Raw genomic sequence first — 21459 nt, forward strand, 5'->3', positions numbered from 1 at the left:
TGTGGTGATCACCAGTACTCGTCTGGGATGTCATGAGATGCCAGCTGTGGTGATCACCAGTACTCGTCTGGGATGTCATGAGATGCCAGCTGTGGTGATCACCAGTACTCGTCTGGGATGTCATGAGATGCCAGCTGTGGTGATCACCAGTACTCGTCTGGGATGTCATGAGATGCCAGCTGTGGTGATCACCAGTACTCGTCTGGGATGTCATGAGATGCCAGCTGTGGTGATCACCAGTACTCGTCTGGGTTGTCACAGTATGTGCAGTGGGGATGCCAGCTAAGGTTATCACCAGTACTCGTCTGGGTTGTCACAGTATGTGCAGTGGGGATGCCAGCTAAGGTTATCACCAGTGCTCATCTGGGATGTCATGAGATGCCAGCTGAGGTGATCACCATTTCTCATTTGGAATGTTACACTGGGTGCAGTGAGGATGTCATGAGATGCCAGCAGTGGTTCAAATGTTCAACCCTTATAGAGAGCCTGTCATTTTGGCAGCATGAACAGCTGACTTAAGGATATATATATATATATATATATATATATATATATATATTTTTTTTTTTAACCTAACATTCCCATTGTCAGGTCTAAAATAAAATAAAAATAAAAGAACCATATACTTACCTCCCTCCCCTGGTGCCTCAGATGCCCCACTGCAGTCCTTGTTGTGCTCCTCTTCCAGGTTCCCTGTGGTCAATAATTAACGCTGCAGTTCAGCCAATCACTGGCTGAGGCGGGAAATCATATTAACTGTGCTGCAACGTGATGTATTAACTGCAGGGACCCAGAAGAGGAACGCACCAGGGATCGTAGCGGGACAACAGAGGTGCTGGGGGAGGGGCAGGAAGTAGATGTTTGTTTTTGTATTACTGACAGAATGGAAATTTTGATAAAAAAATAGCCAGTCCTGGAGTACTCTTTTAGATGATCTTAAAACATGATTAGGGATTATATACCAAGCCTGAAGCCCTCCCAAAAGGGAATATTTCGGCTTCTTTAATACTAGTAAAGTTGCTCCGTTAAAAACGGATGTTAATGGCTTTTTTTTTTCTTTCTACTTTTTCTGCTATAAATGTCCGTTCTTGTAACGGAGCATAACGGGAGTTATAATGGGCAAAGAGGATCCCATTCACTTGAATGGAATTCCTCTAATGTCCGCTATAAGTCCCGTTATTGTGGCCAAAGATAGCGGGAGAAAAAGACGTAACATGTACAAATTTTTCTCCCGCTTTCTTCCTAACGGACGCCACCTACCAGATGAAAACGGTAGTGTGGAAGGAGCCTTACCCATCTGTAGACAGCTGTTCCAAGGTACTTTCAGTACAAAGCTGGGTGCTGGCTGACTTGGTGAGAGGCTCTCAACCTAAGACTAGGGGCAGTAGTGTGTCTCCTTGAGTAGTCTCCTTGAGTAGACCACAATACTGATGCAGAAAGTCTTCCAAGCTATGCAGTTCTTCCTCAATCGTGTTTTGAGGCCCTTAGAGAGTTAAAGTGGTACTTTGGCAGGAGTTTTTTTTTTTTGTAAAGCTAAAGCTGCCAAGCCTGTCCCTTATAAAAAAACAAACCTTACCTCCGCTTCCTCGGTGCCTGTGGTATCACTGCCCTGGCCTACGCTGCTATCCTTTTTCTGGAGCCCGATGTGTTACAGTTCATCCCAATGATTCCCTTGCCACAATGGTGTCCTGCCTTGGCCAGTGATTGGCTGAGCGACAGTGTGGCGTATTGAGCCCTGGTCTTCTTTCTGCTTTCAGGGCTCCATACACTGCTCGGCCATTCTCTGGCCGAGGTGGGATGCCACTGTGACACATTGACCACCGGGACCTGAGAAGCAATACTGAAGGCCCTGGGGGAGTGCAAGAGGTAAGGATAGTTTTTAATTTTTTTAAATAAGGGACAGGCTGGGCATCTTTAAAAAAAAAAAAAAAAAAAATAAACACCCTTCCTCTGGAGTACCCCTTTAAACATTGATATGAAGAGAACCTACCTCCAATAGTTGGCAAGGTAGAGCAAGTTTTTTTTCTTTCTGGAGAAGAGCTACTTTGCATATGGTTATTTCCCATGGAGCATTGCATGGCCTGTAGGACTCAAATGACACAGTTTGGTGATGTGCCCCAGTTCTCAGGACCTTATACAAACAAGAGACTGTAAAATCTCATTTATAAGCAATAGGCCATTTTAATTCTTTCTACAATGAGGGTCATTTTTCTAATAAACTGATTCCCATTTTAGTAAAATGATTCCCAGCACAGTTCGTCACCACAGTGATGAATCATTGGGAAAGTTATTTCCTTAGAGAATCCTTTCTATATGACACCCCAGACATCTCCTTCCTTGATTTGTCTGTGCTCAGAAGCTGAGAAAATAAGTTTGACTGTTTTTGGATTTATCTGGCCATCTCGGGTGGTCTTCTGGCCAGTGTGTTGTGGTATCATTTCTATATAACCTAGTCACTCCATAAGGGACCTATGTGTTATTTCAGAAGCACAGCAGCCTGCGCTGTTGAGTCCGCTTAAAATAGTGCATATGTCCTGAAGTGACTAGTGACTCCATTCAGATATAGAAGTCAATGGGATCTGCTGATGCTTTTCACAATAGATGTTGGTATCCCGCTTTATACATATAGTGTACACTTAGCCTAAACACTTGTTCAGTGACAACTTCTCCTGATTCCCCCCATACACACAGGTGCTCAATGATGGGGCATGTTTTCTGATTGACGAGAGGGGAGAAAACCTCTGCCAGACTCCTCTGGTGATGACCTACAGTAATGGCTGTAAATGTTGGCAGAAAAAGTATTTCTCACAGAAAAGGATTGCAGTAACACATGTTTTGCTATACACGTTTGTTCCCTTTTGTGTGTTTGGAACTAAACCAAAAAGGGAGGAAAAAAAAGCAAATTGGACATAAGGTCACACCAAACTCCAAAAATGGGCTAAACAAAATTATTGGCATCCATAATTTAATATTTGGTGGCACACCTTTTGGAAAAAATAAATGAAATCAGTCGCTTCCTATAACCATCAATAAGCTTCTTACACCACTCAGCCGGAATGTTGGACCACTCTTCCTTTGCAAACTGCTCCAGGTCTCTCTTATTGGAAGGGCGCCTTTTCCCAACAGCAATTTTAAGATCTCTCCACAGGTGTTCAAGGGGACTCATTTCTGACTACTTCAGAACTTTCCAGCACTTTGTTGCCATCCATTTCTGGGTGCTTTTTGATGTATGTTTGGGGTCATTGTCCTGCTGGAAGACCCTAGATCTCGGAAGCAAACCCAGCTTTCTGACACTGGGCTGTTCAGTGCGACCCAAAATCTATTGGGAATCCTGAGATTTCATGATGCCTTGCACACATTCAAGGCCCCCAGTGCCAGAGGCAGAAAAGCAACCCTAAAACATCATTGAACCTCCACCATATTTCACTGTAGGTACTGTGATCTTTTCTTTGTAGGCCTCAATCCGTTTTCGGTAAACAATAGAATGAGGTGCTTTACCAAAAAGCTCTATCTTGGTCTCATCAGTCCACAATACGTTTTTCCAGAAGGATTTCGGCTTACACAGGTTCAGTTGGGCAAAATGTAGTCTTGCTTTTTTATGTCTCTGTGTCAGCAGTGGGGTCCTCCTGGGTCTCCTGCCATAGCGTTTAATTTCATTTAAATGTCGACGGATAGTTTGCGTTTACATTGATGCTCCCTGAGCCTACAGGACAGCTTGAATATCTTTGGAACTTGTTTGGGTCTGCTTATCCACCATCTGGACTATCCTGCGTTGACACCTTTCATCAATTTTTCTCTTCCGTCCACTCCCAGGGAGATTAGCTACAGTGCCATGGGTTGCAAACTTCTTGATAATGTTGCGCACTGTGGACAAAGGCAAATCTAGATCTGTGCAGATGGACTTGTAACCTTGAGAATGTTGATATTTTTCCACAATTTTTGTTCTCAAGTCCTCAGACAGTTCTCTTCTCCTCTTTCTGTTGTCCATGCTTAGTGTGGCACACACAGAGGCACAATGCAAAGACTAAGTGAACTTCTCTCCTTTTTATCTTCTTTCAGGTGTGATTTTGATATTGCCCACACCTGTTACTTGCCCCAGGTGAGTTTAAAGAGCATCACATGCTTGAAACAATATCATTTTTTCACAATTTTGAAAGGGTGCCAATAATTTTGTCCAGTCCATTTTTGGAGTTTGGTGTGACATTATGTCCAATTTGCTTTTTTTTCCTCCCTTTTTTTGTTTAGTTCCAATACACGCAAAGGGAATAAACATGTGTATAACAAAACATATGTTACTGCAATTCTTTTCTGTGAGAAATACTTAATTTTCTAGAAAAATTTCAGGGGTGCCAACATTTACGGCCATGACTGTATCTCCACAAACACAGTCAAGGTAACATCTAGCATACCGAATCTCTCTGTCCCACTGAAAACTATGGGTTTGGCCAACGCATATCTAAATATTAAATGTTCACTGTCTATTATGAAACCTTTGATATATTTTAGGGAATGAGATTTAAATATTATTCCTAATGTACTTTATTTATTTTAAAAAAAATGCATGTGAGTGGGTGAAAAAACATACTATACTTTTCACCACTAGGTGTCCTCGTTCCGATAATAACACTGTCTAAGGACAAACAGGGCTTGTCAATCAGCCTGTGCAGTGTTGCACAGAAGAGTAAGGGCAGCAGTCTGCCCATGTTTGGTAAGGGCAAGCATTATAGGTTGTCCGTGGGGAAAAAAAAGGTTTTACGCGTCCTCTAGCCATTCATTTCTGCCCTGCATTTACCTCAGAATTATACCTTTCCTAGTGAAAAGGGGTTATTACTATAGCAAGACCCAACATGCGATGGCCAATGGCCGCACAATGTTCCCAATGTTTCTCTACATCTTGTGACCAGTCTCACCTTTGAGACCTGCACCTATACCTAGAACAGTGGTCCACTAACTCCCTTCTAACTGGTGTGGTTGAGCTGTTTCTGTTACCACCATAGAAGTGATTGGGAGTTCCAGAAACAGGATAGCACAGTAAACTCTACTGGTCCTGTAACTCACATTTACTTTTATGGGAGTTAGGGTAAGTTCACACTAAGTTACTGCTCCTGCCGAAAAAGGGATGCTGATGTATACTTCCTTTGAAAAAAGCAGATCTGTCCCGAATGAAGTCAGTAGGTGACTTCATACAGCCATGGAAATGGATGGGGTCTGCTGTTTCTGTTAACAGTATACTTCAGCATCCCGTTTTTGGCGAGATGCCGCCAGTTGCGACTAACAGGAGCACTGACATAGTGGGAACCAACCCTTACTGAACAAGATTAACACAGCAAGCTAAGCTGTTTTCATAATCCCAACTACCTCTTTGTTGAGGGTTCTCACCTCTGGAATCTGCACCTATCTTTTTGGCATTTATAGCATATCTTTGGATATGCTATACATATCTGTGATTAGAAATAGGGATTACTTACATTAATAGGTGTAGTACTTATGCCCCTTTATTCCTCCATTCCTATTGTGTTGCTGTGTGCAATGGAGGCAGGGAGCCTGCACACAAGCTCCGCTTCTTCCTCTACTGTATATTACTGGCCTCGCCCGCCCTGTGAAGAATATGCAAATGTATTCACTCTTACATCACTAGGCCTACCTGGGGTGAGCGATCTGACTTGAGAGTGAAGATATTTTCATATTTGTCACGGTGGTGGCAAGTCAGGCAGGGAATATAGAGGAAGAAGGGGAGCACGATGAGCTGGCTCCCCGCCTCTATTGGGCACAGCAGTGCTTTAAGAATAGAAGAATAAAGGGGCATAACTCTACAAATACTACACCTATTAATGTAAGTAACCCCTCTTTTTAGAGCTGTTAACCCGCACTATAACCCAGTTTATTGAGTTTAGTGCAGGTGAACAGCCTGTCAGTTTATCTTTTAAGAAGTTTGCACACTACCTTGTTTTTATTGTACAGACATTGAAATTACTACAGTATATGGATTCTGTTCTGTAAGATTTTTATATCCTCCATCTATTGGTTTCTAGCTTTATTGCTAAACATTTTTATACAGTTTGTAGCACGGACGCCTAAGACAATATGAAAACCAGGTTTTGTGCCCCTACAGTAAAGCTGGGGGACAACCCCTGGGAATAAATGTAAGAAATGGCAGAATATATTTCTTATCAGTGAGACAGAAAAGGACAAGCAGGCTTCTACTATTGTTATTTGAATAAATATTATTTAATAGTAATAAATGACATAATACATCCAAGATATGAGGAAATTAAAGCAATAGAGGATGTGGGTGTTGAAAGGAATGGCTCAGCCTCTGTATTAACTACCGTATTTTTCGCCGTATAAGACACACTTTTTCTTCCCCAAAACTGGGGGGAAAAGTCGGTGCGTCTTATACGGCGAATACACCCCTATCGCGGCAGTCCCTGCGGCCATCAACAGCCGGGACCCGCGGCTAATACAATACATCACCGATCGTGGTGATACCCTGTATTAACCCTTCAGACGTGGCGATCAAAGCTGACCGCCGCGTCTGAAGGGAAAGTGACACTAACCCAGCTGTTCAGTCGGGCTGTTCGGGACCACCGCTATTTCACCGCGGCGGTCCCGAACAGCCCGACTGAATAGCCGGGTTAGTGCTTACAGGACACCGGGAGGGACCTTACCTACCTCCTCGGTGTCTTCTCCTTTCAGGGATCCCCTGTATGGCCGGCACTCTCCTTCCTCGTCATCACGTCGTCACGTACTTGCGTAACGACGTGATGACGGCGACGGAGAGCGAGGATACCCGCCCGGCAGCAGAGACGTTCCGGAGCGACGGGGACACAGCGACAGCGATGGAGCGACATCCAGGGCAGCGGTGACGGGTCCGGAGCGGTGGGGACACGTGAGTTTTACCTCCTATGCAGTGGTCTTCAACCTGCGGACCTCCAGATGTTGCAAAACTACAACTCCCAGCATGCCAGGACAGCCAACGCAGGTTGAAGACCACTATTGGGTTCAAAATCTTTATTTTTTTGGATTTTACACCTATAAATTGGGTGCGTCTTATACGCCGGTGCGTCCTATAGGGCGAAAAATACGGTATATAACTTGTGGAAACACTATTCATGCAATAGAAAATGAGGCTCCAAATCTTCTCTGTGACAGGACTTCATTAGTGTGACATTTCCTAATGGTGACCTGACACAATGTAGATTATCATTAATGTGAGGGAGTGGAGAAGATGTGCTTACATTAGAATGGATAAAGGGTGTGAGTTTGAGGATTCCGTCATGTTCTTGACAAGCCAGCATCCTGTAAGGAGAAGGTCTAACCAGCGCTATGCCTCTCAGGACTCCACATTCCTTGTACATGTAAGTGAATACTACGGTTACACATTGTTTCCTCTTCATCATTCCTCTATCCATGTCCTTTTCCACTCAGTTTTCCCTTTTGTTTCATACCCGAAATCCTCAGTCTTTCCCTTTCTCTCCCCCCCTCTGCCTCCCTCCCATTTCCTCCCTCAAGAAGTTTCCATTTCCATATCTAGAATTCTGGCCTTGCTTTTGCAGACTAAGCTTGGCCTTTTATTAACCATTCCCCACCCAGCTACTGAATAAATGTAATACAGTTGAACATGTCATGGTTCTAAATGCTAGCCCGTATATGTTAATATAAATGTAAAGATGATTATTATTATTTTTTTAATTATTAGTTTTTATTAACATTTTTCAAAAACATAAAGACATTTTGAAATAAGATTTCCTGACAGTTCTGGGCTTTTACACTACGTGAAGCATGAAATATAGAGCAAAAGCGGACAGCAGTGCGTCACCTCATGAAATTTAGCTTAGGCCTAGTTCTACTACTGTATAGCATATGATTTCTTGACTTGTGTGTGTGTGTATATTCATGGTTTCATGGCTTTTAACATTTTTTTTTGCTGGTACAGTATATACAATACTTTATCTGACATTGTACATATTCCACTTTATGATGTATATTATATGCTCAGTCAGTCTTTATGTAGCTTTCATACAGATGTTGTTGGTTCTACAATTTTCCATGTTATCCAAATATCTGACCAAAAGCATTAAGCAGACCAAGATCTGAATGTCAAATTTGAAGGGTACCTCTCATCAAATAAACTTTTGATATATTTTAGATTAATGAATGTTGAATAACTTTCCAATAGCATGTTAATGAAAAATATGCTTCTTTCTATTGTATTTTTCCCGATCAGTCCTGTCAGCAAGCATTTCTGACTCATGCTGGAGTCCTAAACACTCAGAGCTACCAGCCTGCTTTGTTCACAGCCAAACAGGCTGTGAACAAAGCAGGCTGGCAGCTCTGAGTGTTCTCCTTTGTGAACAAAGCAGACTGGCAGCTCGTAGTGTTTAGGACTCCAGCATGAGTCTGAAATGCTTGCTGCCAGGACTGGTAGGGAGACCCCTAGTGGTCATTTCTTCAAAGTGGAAAATTAAATTGAAAGAAGCATATTTTTTAATAACATGCAATTGTAAAGTTATTCTGCATACATGAATCTATAATATATCAAAAGTTTTTTTGATGAGAGGTACCCTTTAAAATGATACTGTCATTTAATAAAGAACATTTTACATGTCGTAGAGACATGTTAAAAGGTTTGTTTGGTTAGGGTCTTGGTGCTGAGACTGATCGCTAGAACGAGAAGGGAGAAGCACTTAGCTGAGCTCTTCTCTCCTTTTCTTTTCCTCACTGCAGGAGACGGGCCCTATAGACTTTCTTCAGAATCTGTCTCCTGCAGTGAGGAAAGAGACAGGAAAAGAAATGTTTATCCGAGTCCAGGCCTCATCCAGTCAAAACTTTTAATTATTATTTTTTTATTACAGTGACACTTTAAGGTTTTATGAAAATGGACTAAGACCAGTTAGGAGTAAAGAGCGATTCACTAGGCGCCATAAATAAAGCCTAAAAGACAAATCATGATACAGTGGGGATCAACAGTTTGGCCACCCCAGGTAAAAAATTTTATTAATGTGCATAAAGAAGTCAAGGAAAGATGGAAAAATCTCCAAAAGGCATGACATTACAGATTAGACATTCTTATAATATGTCAACAAAAGTTAGATTTTATTTCCATCATTTACACTTTCAAAATAACAGAAAACAAGAAATGGCGTCTGCAAAATTTTGGGCACCCTGCAGAGTTAATATCTTGTACTGCTCCCTTTGGCAAGTATCACAGCTTGTAAACACTTTTTGTAGCCAGCTAAGAGTCTTTCAACTCTTGTTTGAGGTATCTTTGCCCATTCTTCCTTACAAAAGTCTTCCAGTTCTTTGACATTTCTGGGCTGTCTGTCACACACTGCTCTTTTAAGGTCTATCCATAGATTTTCAATTATGTTGAGGTCAGGAGATTGTGAAGGCCATGGCAAAACATCCAGTTTACGCCTCTTGATGTAATCCCCCATGGATTTTGAGGTGTGTTTAGGATCATTATCCATTTGTAGAAGCCATCCTCTCTTTAACTTCAGCTTTCTCACAGATGGCATCAAGTTAGCATCCAAAATTTGCTGAAATTTTATTGAATCCATTTTTCCTTTTACTTGTGAGATGTTCCCTGTGCCATTATCTGCAATACAACCCCAAAGCATGATTGATCCACCCCCATGCTTAACAGTTGGACAGAGGTTCTTTTCATTAAATTCTGTTCCCCTTCTTCTCCAAACGCACCCTTGCTCATTCCCGCCAAAAAGTTCAATTTTAACCTCATCGGTCCACAGAACTTGCATCAGGCTTGTCTATATGTTCATTTGCAAAGTTAAAATGCTGACTTTTGTGGTGAGGATGTAGAAGAGGTTTTCTTCTGATGACTCTGCCATGAAGACCATATTTGTTCAAGTATCTCTTTATAGTGGAATAGTGTACCACAACTCCAGTGTCTGCCAGATCTTTCTGGAGGGATTGTGCAGTCAAACATGGGTTTTGAATAGTTTTTCTCACAATCCTGCGAGCTGTTCTGTCTGATATTTTTCTTGGTCTTCCAGATCTTGCTTTAACTTCCACTGTTCCTGATGACTGCCATTTCTTAATTACATTCCGAACAGAGGATATTGATATCTGAAAACGTTTTGCTATCTTCTTATAGCCTTCTCCAGCTTTGTGAGCGTCAACTATTTTCAGTTTCAGATTTCTAGACAACTGCTTAGAAGAACCCATGGTGCTGATTGTTGGGGCAAGGTCAGATGAGTCTGGGCATTTAAAACCTTTGAGATTGACATCACCTGGTCTTCCCAGATGATGATTGAGAACAATCCATGACACTGGCAGGTCTCAGCTTTGCAAATGGGGCAGTGCATGCTAAAAATTCTGCAGGGTGCCCAAAATTTTGCAAACGCCATTTTTTTCTTTTATGTTATTTTGAAAGTGTAAATGATGGAAATAAAATCTAACTTTTGTTGACATATTATAAGAATGTCTAATCTGTAATTTGATGCCCTTTGGAGATTTTTCCATCTTTCCTTGGCTTCTTTATGCACATTAATACAAATTTTTACCTGGGGTGCCCAAACTTTTGATCCCCACTGTATATAGCCTACTATAACACTGTGGTAAATCTTTTCATTTATAGAGGATGTACCAAGGCTGTATCTCAATAGACAAAAACCTGTGGTCTCTCCTGAGCTGTTTCTGTAAATACATACATTCACCATGAAATAACAATTGTAGAACATCTTTTCTTATAGCTCTGTGTTATACTTGCTCAAAATATATGACTAAATATCCAGCTGGGTGTTGCCATTTGGAGGGTTGTCTTTACACTGTTTGACACCGTCTGCATTCATACTCCCAGAAGGTGGAGACACCCCCCCCCCCAGCTGGTAACACCCATTTGGCTATTTAGTCATATATTTCTAGTAAGAATAATAGAGGTATAGCACAAAACAACACAGAGCTATAAGAAAATAAGTTCTAAAAAGGTTATTTAAAGGGTTTTAAATCAACTGGTGCCAGAAAGTTTAACAGATTTGTAAATTACTTCTATAAAAAAAATCTTTACCCTTCCACTACTTTTTAGCAGCTGTATGCTACAGAGGAAATTCTTATCTTTTTTAATTTCTTTCTTGTCTTGTCCACAGTGCTCTCTGCTGACACTCTTTTTTTATTAGAAAAATAGAAAACATATCCAATACAAAACACAAAACAAGCTTAACCAGCTATAACATAAATACAAAATACTCTTGAACAAAAACAAAAAAACATAAAAACATAAAATTTAACATTACCCGGCTATAACTCAAAAGCATCCATACTTGGGAACACACAACAAGAAAACAAAACAGAAACATAACAAGCACACACACACACACACAAAAACAAAAAACATTTTTATCTTATCCTATCTTTTTTTTCCCCCTTTATAAAATAAAAATAATAATAAAAATAATCATATAACAAACACATTCACTTACAAAACTAGACCAAATTAATTAATTGAATCCTCATCCGGGACTAATGAAAATACCAAAACCATACAACTAACAAATCAGCACACTCACACATACATAATGAAAACTAACAAAAATAGCACAACTTGGTATAAAAAAAATTAAAAATAAATAAATAAATAAATAAAACGAGACCAAATAACCGGAAATACTCCACATAAACCACATGCCAACACAACTACTGGTCCAACTGCCATAACAACTATAATATGAAACAATATAGATATAAAACACAATATATTTACAAAATCACTAAATATAGTATACTAGCTGAGTACCCGGCGTTGCCCGGTTTTTCCTTCCTAATCCTTTTTGGGGAGGAAAACAAACAAAGGAGGAAGCTTTTGACTTCATATGCAGTCCTCATATATTGTTGTCATATCCCAACCCCACATCCCGTCCTCCTATCCCGACCTCCTATCCCGTCCTCCTATCTCGACCTCCTATCCCGCCCTCCTATCCAGTCATCCTATCTCGACCTCCTATCCCGTCCTCCAATTTCGAGCTCCTATCCTGACCTCCTATCCTGACCTCCATCCCGACCTCCTTTCCCGTCCTCATATCCTGACCTCTTATCCAGACCTCCTATCCAGACCTCCTATCCCGTCCTCCTATCCCGACCTCCTTTCCCGTCCTCATATCTCGACCTCCTATCTTGACCTCCCATCCCGTCCTCATATCCCGTCCTCCTATCTTGTCCTCCTATCCCGACCTCATATATCTCGTCCTCCTATCTCGACCTCCTATCTCGACCTCCTATCCCGACCTCCCATTCCGTCCTCATATCACGACTCGTAATATGTGTACCAGGTAATGAAATATCTCCAGCCGTACGGAAATTATATGGGAACATACATTTCCCATTGATTTGCATGGGACTTTAAAAAAAAAAAAAAACCTGACCCTCACAAATGGGGGTAGTTAAGGGTTAAATTAACTATCCTATATTTTAAGTGGACATATAAGTAACATGTGACCAAGTATTATTTGAAATATCTCCAGCCATTTGGAAGTTATGCAGTAACATATATTTCCCATTGACTTGCATGGGACTTTAAACATAAGCCCCGCCCCTGGCAAAGTGGCATGTGTAAGGGTTAAATGACCTATCCTATGTTTGTTGTTGACATATAAGTAACAAGTGTGCCAAGTTTTATGTTAATATCTTTTGCCGTTTGAAAGTTTTTGTGGAACATACATACATACATACATACACACACACACACACACACACGTTGAGTTTTATATATATAGATAAATAAAATATAATATATAAATAAAATATACAATATATGCACTACAGAAATCAAAATCGATAGAAAACCCTAAGAAAATCCCTACACTAAAACTGTACCCTCCCCCACACCTCCCCTCCTGTACATGGGTCAGAGTCCATACCATTCATACAGTTCAAAGTCCAGTCCTTAACTGACCCATGTCAGGTCCCCCAAAGAAGAAAACACCACCACCCACAAATACACTTTCCCCACCTAGCACTCCTCCCAACCAACTTCTACACAAACTTCTACTCACTGAACCACAACCCACTTTAGGCCCACTTTTGGTTGCCTGTAAGCCCTTCATAACGTATTAGCTTAAAACAAAACGCTAGCATGCACATGCATTAGCCCACCACCAGGAAGAAGGATGGCAGACTTGATACATCAAAAATAATTTTAAACTCTTTCCCTAACCCCCCTTACAATTCTCCCTAATTCTATCCCTCCATTAAAACTAACCCTACTCTCACCCTATCTCTATCCCTATAACACTTCCCCTATCCAAAATAAAGGTACTCTACTCAAAAAGTCTATTACCTAGGGCACATCAAAAGAAAACCCTCTCCACAGGAGAGAAGTCCTACTGGTACCAAGACTGCCATACTCCAAAGACCTGATCTTCCCGAGGTCACCGGTGATATCCCTACAGACCTCCACCTCGAAGAGGATTTTCTGCTGGGTCGACACTAAACACCGGGCATTCCATGTGTAGTACCTAACCACTAAGCTAACTAAGAATAAAGTGCCCTGGTCTCGGCCACCCAAGTTCCTAAATGCCCCATAAGCCCACTCCGGGTTGGTAAAGCAGGCAAGTTGACTCCAGCTGATGGAAGCACCCACCCGGTTGTAAACCCCTATATTAAAGGGACAATGAAGCAGGAAGTGGTCCATGCTTTCCAGCGTGTCCCTACACTCTTCTCGGGGACATCCCCGGTCATCAGAGTTCCTGCACTTCAGGTTGTCCCTTACATATAGCTTCCCCTGAAAGCAGCGCCAGGCCAAGTCCCAAAACTTATGGGGGATCCTTTTCATGTTTAAAAGTCCCTGAGCGCCAGAGGCTTCTGGAAGTGGGTCAACAGAACCCGTTTGTCAAGGAACTGCCTTGACTGGGTTCTGATCTCCCACACTCCCAGACCCCACCGATGTATCGCCTTCAGAGTCGGGGTAGCGTAAGCCGGAAGATATCCATGGGGTGTACGGAGGTCCTTCACTCGCCCTCCTCTCTCCCATTCCTGGAAGAAAGGCCAAAACCATTCCCTGCAGGAGATTACCCACGGAGGAGCCCTCTCTGACCAGAGGTTTGAGATGTTGGCTTTCAAGAAGGTGTTCGTTAAGAACACCACAGGGTTTACCATAGATAAACCCCCTAGTCTCCTCGTGCGGTACGTAACCTCCCTCTTGACTAGGTTCATCATGTTCCCCCATAACAGTTGGAAAAACAGGCTGTAGATCCTAGTATAGTAAGCCTCTGGCAACATACATACGGTGCCCAGATAGATAAACAAGGGGAGCAGGTACGATTTAATCAGGTGTACCCTTTCCCTGAGGGTCATAGACCAACCCTTCCACTGGTCCACCTTCTGAGTGGCATCCTGGAGATTACCGTCCCAGTTTTTGGTGGGATAATCATCCTGGCCGAATGTGATGCCTAAGACTTTTGCTGATTCTTGGGGCCCTGGAAGGATTCCCCTCCTCCCAGCCAGAGACTCTCACACTTATCCCAGTTGATCTTAGACCCGGATGCCTCCGAGTAGCGGTCCACCTCCGACATCACCAAATCGACCTCCTCTCGAAGAGACGAAAATAGTGACATCGTCAGCGTACGCCACCACTCTCTGGGTGACAGCCGGCTCCACCAGACTCATCCCGATTCCCGCCAATGGTCCGCGACTCACCCTCCTAAGGAAGGGATTGATCGCGAACACATATAAGAGAGGGCTCAAAGGACAATCCTGACGGACTCTGGACCCCACCTCATAAGAGTGGCCAGACCACCCGTTAACCAGCGGGAACCTCTCTGCCCCTGCATACAAGATCTTAAGCCAATTAACCAAAGTACTCGGTAAGCCATATCTCAGGAGGACGGACCAGGGGTACTCGTGCTTCACCTGATCAAATGCTTTGGCCTGATCCAAGGACAACAAGTACCCCTTCCAGAGACCTCCACTACTCCGCTCCACTGCCTCCCTGACACTAAGGACAGCACTTAAGGTGCTTCGGCCTGGAACAGTGCAGTGCTGGGCCTCCGAAAGGAGCCGGGGTGCAAACTTCACCAACCGATTAAACAGTATCTTAGCCAGAAGCTTCCTGTCCGTATTGAGAAGAGCTATGGGCCTCCAATTCTCAATACGGCTGGGATCTTTACCCTTTGAGAGAAGAATCAGGGCTGACCTCCTCATTGACTTCGGCAGAGTGCCCGAGGAGAGACACTCATTGAATACCTCAGTCAAAAGGGGAGCTAAAGACTCCTTAAAGGTCCTGTACCACTCGGATGTTAAGCCATCCGGACCTGGCGACTTCTTAGGGGCAAGCCCCTTGATCGCCAGTCTCACTTCCTCTTCCCTGATTTCTTCTGCCAAAACATCAAGAGAGGGGTCTACTCCTGGCTCAGGAATGGTTTCAGCCAGGAAAGCCGACATCCTGTATCGATCTAGATCCTTCCTTCCCAAGAGGTGCGAGTAGAAGGATCTGACGACCTCCAAGATCCTTGATCTCTACCGATTTTAGAGATCCCATACTATCAATCAGTCCTGAAATGACTTTCCTACTCGCTGACATCTTACAGTTTCCCTCTCATAAACCAAAGATTCGTGCCTATCGTACTGACACCTCATCAGCAAGGATTTCACTCTGGAGATATCCTCTCGGCTTCCTCCAGTCGAAACAAGAAGCTCAAGTTTCCTTCTCAGTCCCTGATACAGGCGATACCTGTTCAGGGACCTGAGGCTCGAGAGCTGGCGGAAGAACCCCGCAACTCGCTTCTTGAATATCTCCCACCACTCTGACTTACTACTACATAGGTCCAGTAAAGGTACCTGACTCTGAAGAAAATCCTCAAAGGGATTATCTCTGCTTCCTCCAGGAGGGACAAAATCAGCTACCAATAACCTTTTCCCGGGGCATAGATGTTAATGAGCCGGAGCTCTTGTCCCTTCATGAAGACATCTAAGATCAGGCACCTCCCCATTTCTAATTCAATAACCCGTCGGCATTCAACAGGAGCGGTAAAAAGGACCGCCATCACACTATAAGGCTCGGCCACAAGAGACCAGTGGGAGGGACCGTGCCTCCACTCTCTTCTGGCTTTTACCAGAGAGGCTAGATCTGACAACCTGGTCTCCTGTAAAAAGAAAATGTCGGCTTCAACGCGGCCGAGAAAATCAAAGGCTGCAAATCTAGCCATATCAGACTTTATGCTGGCACAATTAATAGATGCCAACGTCAATGGGGTGAGTGCCGCCATACAGGGTGATTAAATTAGACGGCCACACCCTTTACTTTTGTTTACCCTTCTTTTTCATCCCCTCATCCCCCGAAGAAGATGAGAGGGCAGGACCACTCTTGGATCTTTTTTTCGATTCTGATAGATCCATGTTATCCCCGTCTCTGTCCGGCCCCGGTCTAGCCCTGCCCTCTGAGGAAGGTGCCTCGACAGGACAGGGCCCAATTCCCCCCAGAGGCTCTTTCTCCCTAGGCACCTCACCCTCACCTTCCCCCTCCAAGGAGGGGGAGAAGATGGTATCGAGGACGAGGTACCGGTTTGACAGGTCAATCAGAGGGGGGGCAGCCAGGCTTCCGCTTTGGACCTGGCCCGTAGTACAAGGAACAGGGGACTCTGACCTCTTCTTTCTTCCTTTCCTTTTGCCCTTTTCTTTCTTTTTAGGCCTCTCCCCACTCTCCTCTTTCATAATGGGAGGAATCAGAAGGGTCGGCCATATTGCCTTCCTCTTTGCGCAGCCTCCTGATCTCCTCACCCAGCACGTTCTCCTCCAGGGCTTCAGTGGTTACAGGGCCAGCTTCAGGAGCAGGGGCTGAAGCTACCCCCGCCACTTGGGCACTCTCCAGCTCCTTACTCCTTCTACGATTTTCCTCCCACCTTTGTTTGGCGGGGCCCTTTTTCCTCCTCACAAGCCCTGTTGCGCCCCCATCCCTGCCCGTACCCTCCCCAGCCGAGACAACTTAACAGCTCTCCTCAGCCGGAGCGGCCGCTGCACGTTCAAAGGCGCTAGGACAACAGCTGAAAGGGTGTCCGAGAACACCACACAGGTGGCACCGGATCTGCCTACAGGATGCGGCCAGATGACCCACCCCACCACACAAAGCGCAGGCCTGCACAATACAGGCTGCGCTAAAGTGGGTGGGGCTGCCACACCTGTGACAGACCTTAGGCTGCCCCTGGTAGAAGACCTGAATCCTATCACGTCCAAAGAAGGCGGGTGACAGAATGTGGGCAACCGTACTGCCTGAATGCTTGAGTTTGACGGAAAACGTCCAGGCCCCAGTCCAGATCCCGTGCTCATCAAAGTTTTTCTTGGGCATGTCCGTTACATCCCCATACCGTCCGAGCAAGGTCATGATGTCATAACAAGAAAGCGACTCGTTACGGGTCAAAACGGTCACTGCCGGAGGAGCAGAGCCTGCATTGCTGCAGACTCTGCTAGATCTTCTTCCTCCGGCCGGAAAAATGGCTGTCGCTGTTTTCTCTCCATCCCCCGCCAGCCTGGAAGAACGGGGAATGGAGGCCCTGGGCTCCATGCAGGGAGGCTCACCACAGGAGCCTGACACACTCCTGGGAAGGCTGATGGATCACCTGCTCTGGTCTGATCTGCTGGAAGTTTGTGTAGCTCAACAAGGGACACACCCGTACGCTGCTCACACTGAAAGTGCTCCGGACTGCTGTGTTCACAGGATGTGCTCTCTGCTGACACCTCTGTCCGTGTCAAGAACTGTCCAGAGCAGCATAGGTTTGCAATGGGGATTTTCTCCTGCTCTGGACAGTTCCTGATACGGGCATCAGGTGTCAGCAGAGAGCACTGTGGACAAGACAAAAAATAAATTCAAAAATAATTTCCTCTGTAGCATACAGCTGCCAAAAAGTAATGGAAGGATAAAGATTTTTTTAATAGAAGTAATTTACAAATCTGTTAAACTTTCTGGCACCAGTTGATTAAAAAAAATGTTTTCTACCGGAGTACCCCTTTAATGGGGAATACAAATATTTACTAAAAGCGACAGCTGAGGAGAGGCCATAGGTCTTCTTTATCTATAGATACATTGGGCCAAATATATTATAGCTGTTGCACCAGAATGTTGGTAAATAATAGTTGAGAATTATTCACCATGCATAGAACTGTCTACTGCAGTTTGTTTGACAAGGTGCAGTGGCATATTGAAAATTATATGTGGCATGGGCAGGAAGGGGTATGGCCCAGAACGTGCCAAAATTTGCCATGCTGCCTTTGCCTAAAATAAGCAAATTAATACTTGGTCTAGGGTTGGTCTAGACTTAGAATAGGCAGGGCAGACTTAGACTAGACAGTCTCTAGGTACACCATACTTATCAAACAGTGTGAGCCCAGATATATCTGGTGTTTCTGTAATCTCTCCGTCTAGGTTTTTAGTAAATTTCCCAATTGGTTTGTGAGCAGTCATGTGGACTGTGGCTGTCACTTCAGTCAGGAGCGCTACAAAAAGCCTCTGTGTATCTCAGCCTTAGTCGGAATCCTCTCATAAACATCCCAAGACAATAATTAACAATGGCCTTTTACGGTCAGATCGTAAAGCTTGATTGTTTGGTTTTGGCAAGACGTACAAAATAGTAGCACTGCGGGGTAGCAAAAATCTGTTGTAGACTTGTCCAGGTTCATAGAGCCACAGATATAACATGTCACCCACCCAGCTCTCCCTATGGAACTTGCCTGGACCCTGAGTGTGATGTCAGGGAGGGGAAATATTGGCATTAGCTGCACTTCTACTTGGATTTTCACATTTTAAGTAGATTTATTTCCCCATGTTTCAATAGATAATATTTTTGTGAGAAATCCAGACTGGACGAAGTCCAGTCTGGATTTCTCACAAAAATATTGTCTATTGAAAGTCCTTAACACCTTCGTTATTTTCACCTCATCTTCTAAAAATCATAACGCATTCAATTTTGCACCTACAGACCCATTTAAGGGCTTTGTGCATCACTGTGTCACCAATTGTACTTTGTAATGACATTACTTATTTTATAACAAAATCTGCGGTGAAACAAAAAGATTTTTATTTGTGGTGTGAAATGAAGAAAAAAAGCAAAACGCCATTTTTCCAATTTTTAGGGCTTCCGTTTGTACGCAGTGCACTTTTCAGTAAAAATGACACATTATCTTTATTCTGTAGGTCCATACGGTTACAGGGATATCCAATTTATATAGGTTTTATTTATTTTACTACTTTAAAAAAATTATAACTACATGCACCAAAATTAGTATGTTTAATATTCTGACCCCTATAACTTTTAAATTTTTCCACATATGGGGCTGTATGAGGGCTTATTTTTTTGCGCCATGGTCTGTAGTTTTTATCGGTACCATTTTTGTTTTGATGGGACTTTTTGATCGCTTTTTATTATTTTTATGGTATGTGAAGTGACCAAAAATTCACAATTTTGGACTTTGGTATTTTTTTATGTGTACACCATAGACCGTGCGGTTTAGCTAACCTGATATTTTAATAGTTCGGACATTTATGCACACGGCGGTACCACATATGGTTATTTTTTTTTTTTATTACATTTTATTTATAAAATAGGAAAAGGGGGGATTTAAACTTTTATTGGGGGGCTTATTCACATTACCACTTTAAAAAAAAAAGTTAAGCACCCTTAGGAGGCTGTACCATGCAATCTTTTGATTGCATACACTGTTCATTGCTATGCCATAGCATAGCATTGATCAGTGTTATCGGCGCTCTGCTGCTCCAGCCTGCTGCGCAGGCATGGAGCAGTAGATCGCCGATCGGATGACTAGGAGGCAGGTGAGGACCCTCCCGTCATCCAGTAAGCTGATCGGGACATCGTGATTCTGTTGCGATAGTCCAGATCATTTCCGCTGAGCTACCTGGATAGTTTTACTTTCAGTTTAGACGCCGCAATCAACTTTGATCGCTGCGTCTAAAGTGTTAATGCCAGGCATCGACCCGATCGGCGGTGCCTGGCATTAGCCGTGGGTCCTGACTGCCCGTAGCAACCAGGACCCACGGGGTTTAACCCAATCTCCGCTCGTGAGAACTGTTTAAACCCCATTAGCGGGATCGGGGCATACAAGTATACCCTGAGTCCTTAAGGACTCAGGAACGGGGGCCTACCCGTACGCCCTCTATCCTTAACTGGTTAAAGGGGTACTCCACTGGAAAACATTTTGTTTTAAAAATCAACTGGTGCTAGAAAGTTAAACAGATTTATAAATTACTATGAGTAAGGATCAATAGATCAGAAATGCGTCAGCTATTGCTTGGGTCCTCTCTCTTTTTCTACATGTGCAATATTTTTGTATTTTTCACATGTCCATGTTTGTCTGCCACCTGAAGGTTTTTAATATGGAAGATTCCTGAATAAAAGTCAAGTTTTATGCTTCTACTTGCTGGCCTTTTTTGCATTGTTCTTCTGCTGTCTGGAGGTAGCCGCGCAAGTCCCAGGTGAGCTGAGATTTTTACTACAGATTTGTAAATTACTTCTGTTAAAAAATCTTAATTCTTCCAGTGCTTATCAACTGCTGTTATGATCCACAGGAAGTTCTTTTCTTTTTTTATTTCCTTTCTACCTGACCACAGTGCTCACTACTGACACATCTGTCAATTTTAGGAACTGTCCAGAGCAGGATAGGTTTTCTATGGGGATTTGCTCCTGCTGTGAACAGTTCCTAAATGGACAGAGGTGTCAGCAGAGAGCACTGTGGTCAAGCAGAAAGGAAATTCAAAAAGTAAAGCACTTCCTCTGGATCATAACAGCAGCTGATAAGTACTGAAAGGATTAAGATTTTTAGTAGAAGTAATTTACAAATCTCTTTAACTTTCTGGCACCAGTTGATTTAAAAGAAAATGTTTTCCAGTGGAGTACCCCTTTAAGGAAGGGATTTTTTTTTTTTGTAACCACACAGTAATATATAACTGTAATCAGATTGTGTCATAGAGAACAGGGATTTAGGAGTTAATGTTCCTTGAAATACTGCCTAAAATGGCTAATGTTATGATTATGGGCACGGCTGTCAGGAAGGGGTTAGTCTAGCAGACTGTACCGTCACAATGGAAAGGGGTCGCCTGATTTTGGACATAGGCCCAGCTCTGATCCCACACAGGGACTGAGTCAGGATAGTGAGAGAGCGGGCAGCTGTTGTTCTATATTCCCTCGCTGTTTCTGATGGCATGCACAGTGAAGCGTGTTCTTTATCAGTACATGGAGAGCCTGCAAACAGTAAGGGAATTTCCAGAAATAGCAGTGAATTAAAAATGATACTCTCCATGGTCGGTCAAAGTAGAGGGTGCGTATTTATATCTCATGGCTATGTGCTCCATGGGGAGATTTATCAAAACCTGTCCAGAGGAAAAGTTGCTGTGTTGCCCATAGCAACCAATCTGATTGCTTCTTTCATTTTTGAAAAGGCCTCTAAAAAATGAAAGAAGCGATCTGATTGGTTGCTATAGGCAACCCAGCAACTTTACCTCTG

General features: G+C 43.3%; 1 protein-coding gene across 3 annotated transcripts in view; it reads left to right on the forward strand.

Annotated features, from left to right (window-relative positions):
- The window catches only part of PEAK1 (pseudopodium enriched atypical kinase 1), an 83559-nt gene that overhangs the window by 1210 nt on the left and 60890 nt on the right, over positions 1-21459 (forward strand). The gene's annotated exons all lie outside the window — the stretch shown is intronic.

This window comes from Hyla sarda, chromosome 4 (assembly GCF_029499605.1).
Source record: "Hyla sarda isolate aHylSar1 chromosome 4, aHylSar1.hap1, whole genome shotgun sequence".
Taxonomy (NCBI): Eukaryota; Metazoa; Chordata; class Amphibia; order Anura; family Hylidae; genus Hyla; species Hyla sarda.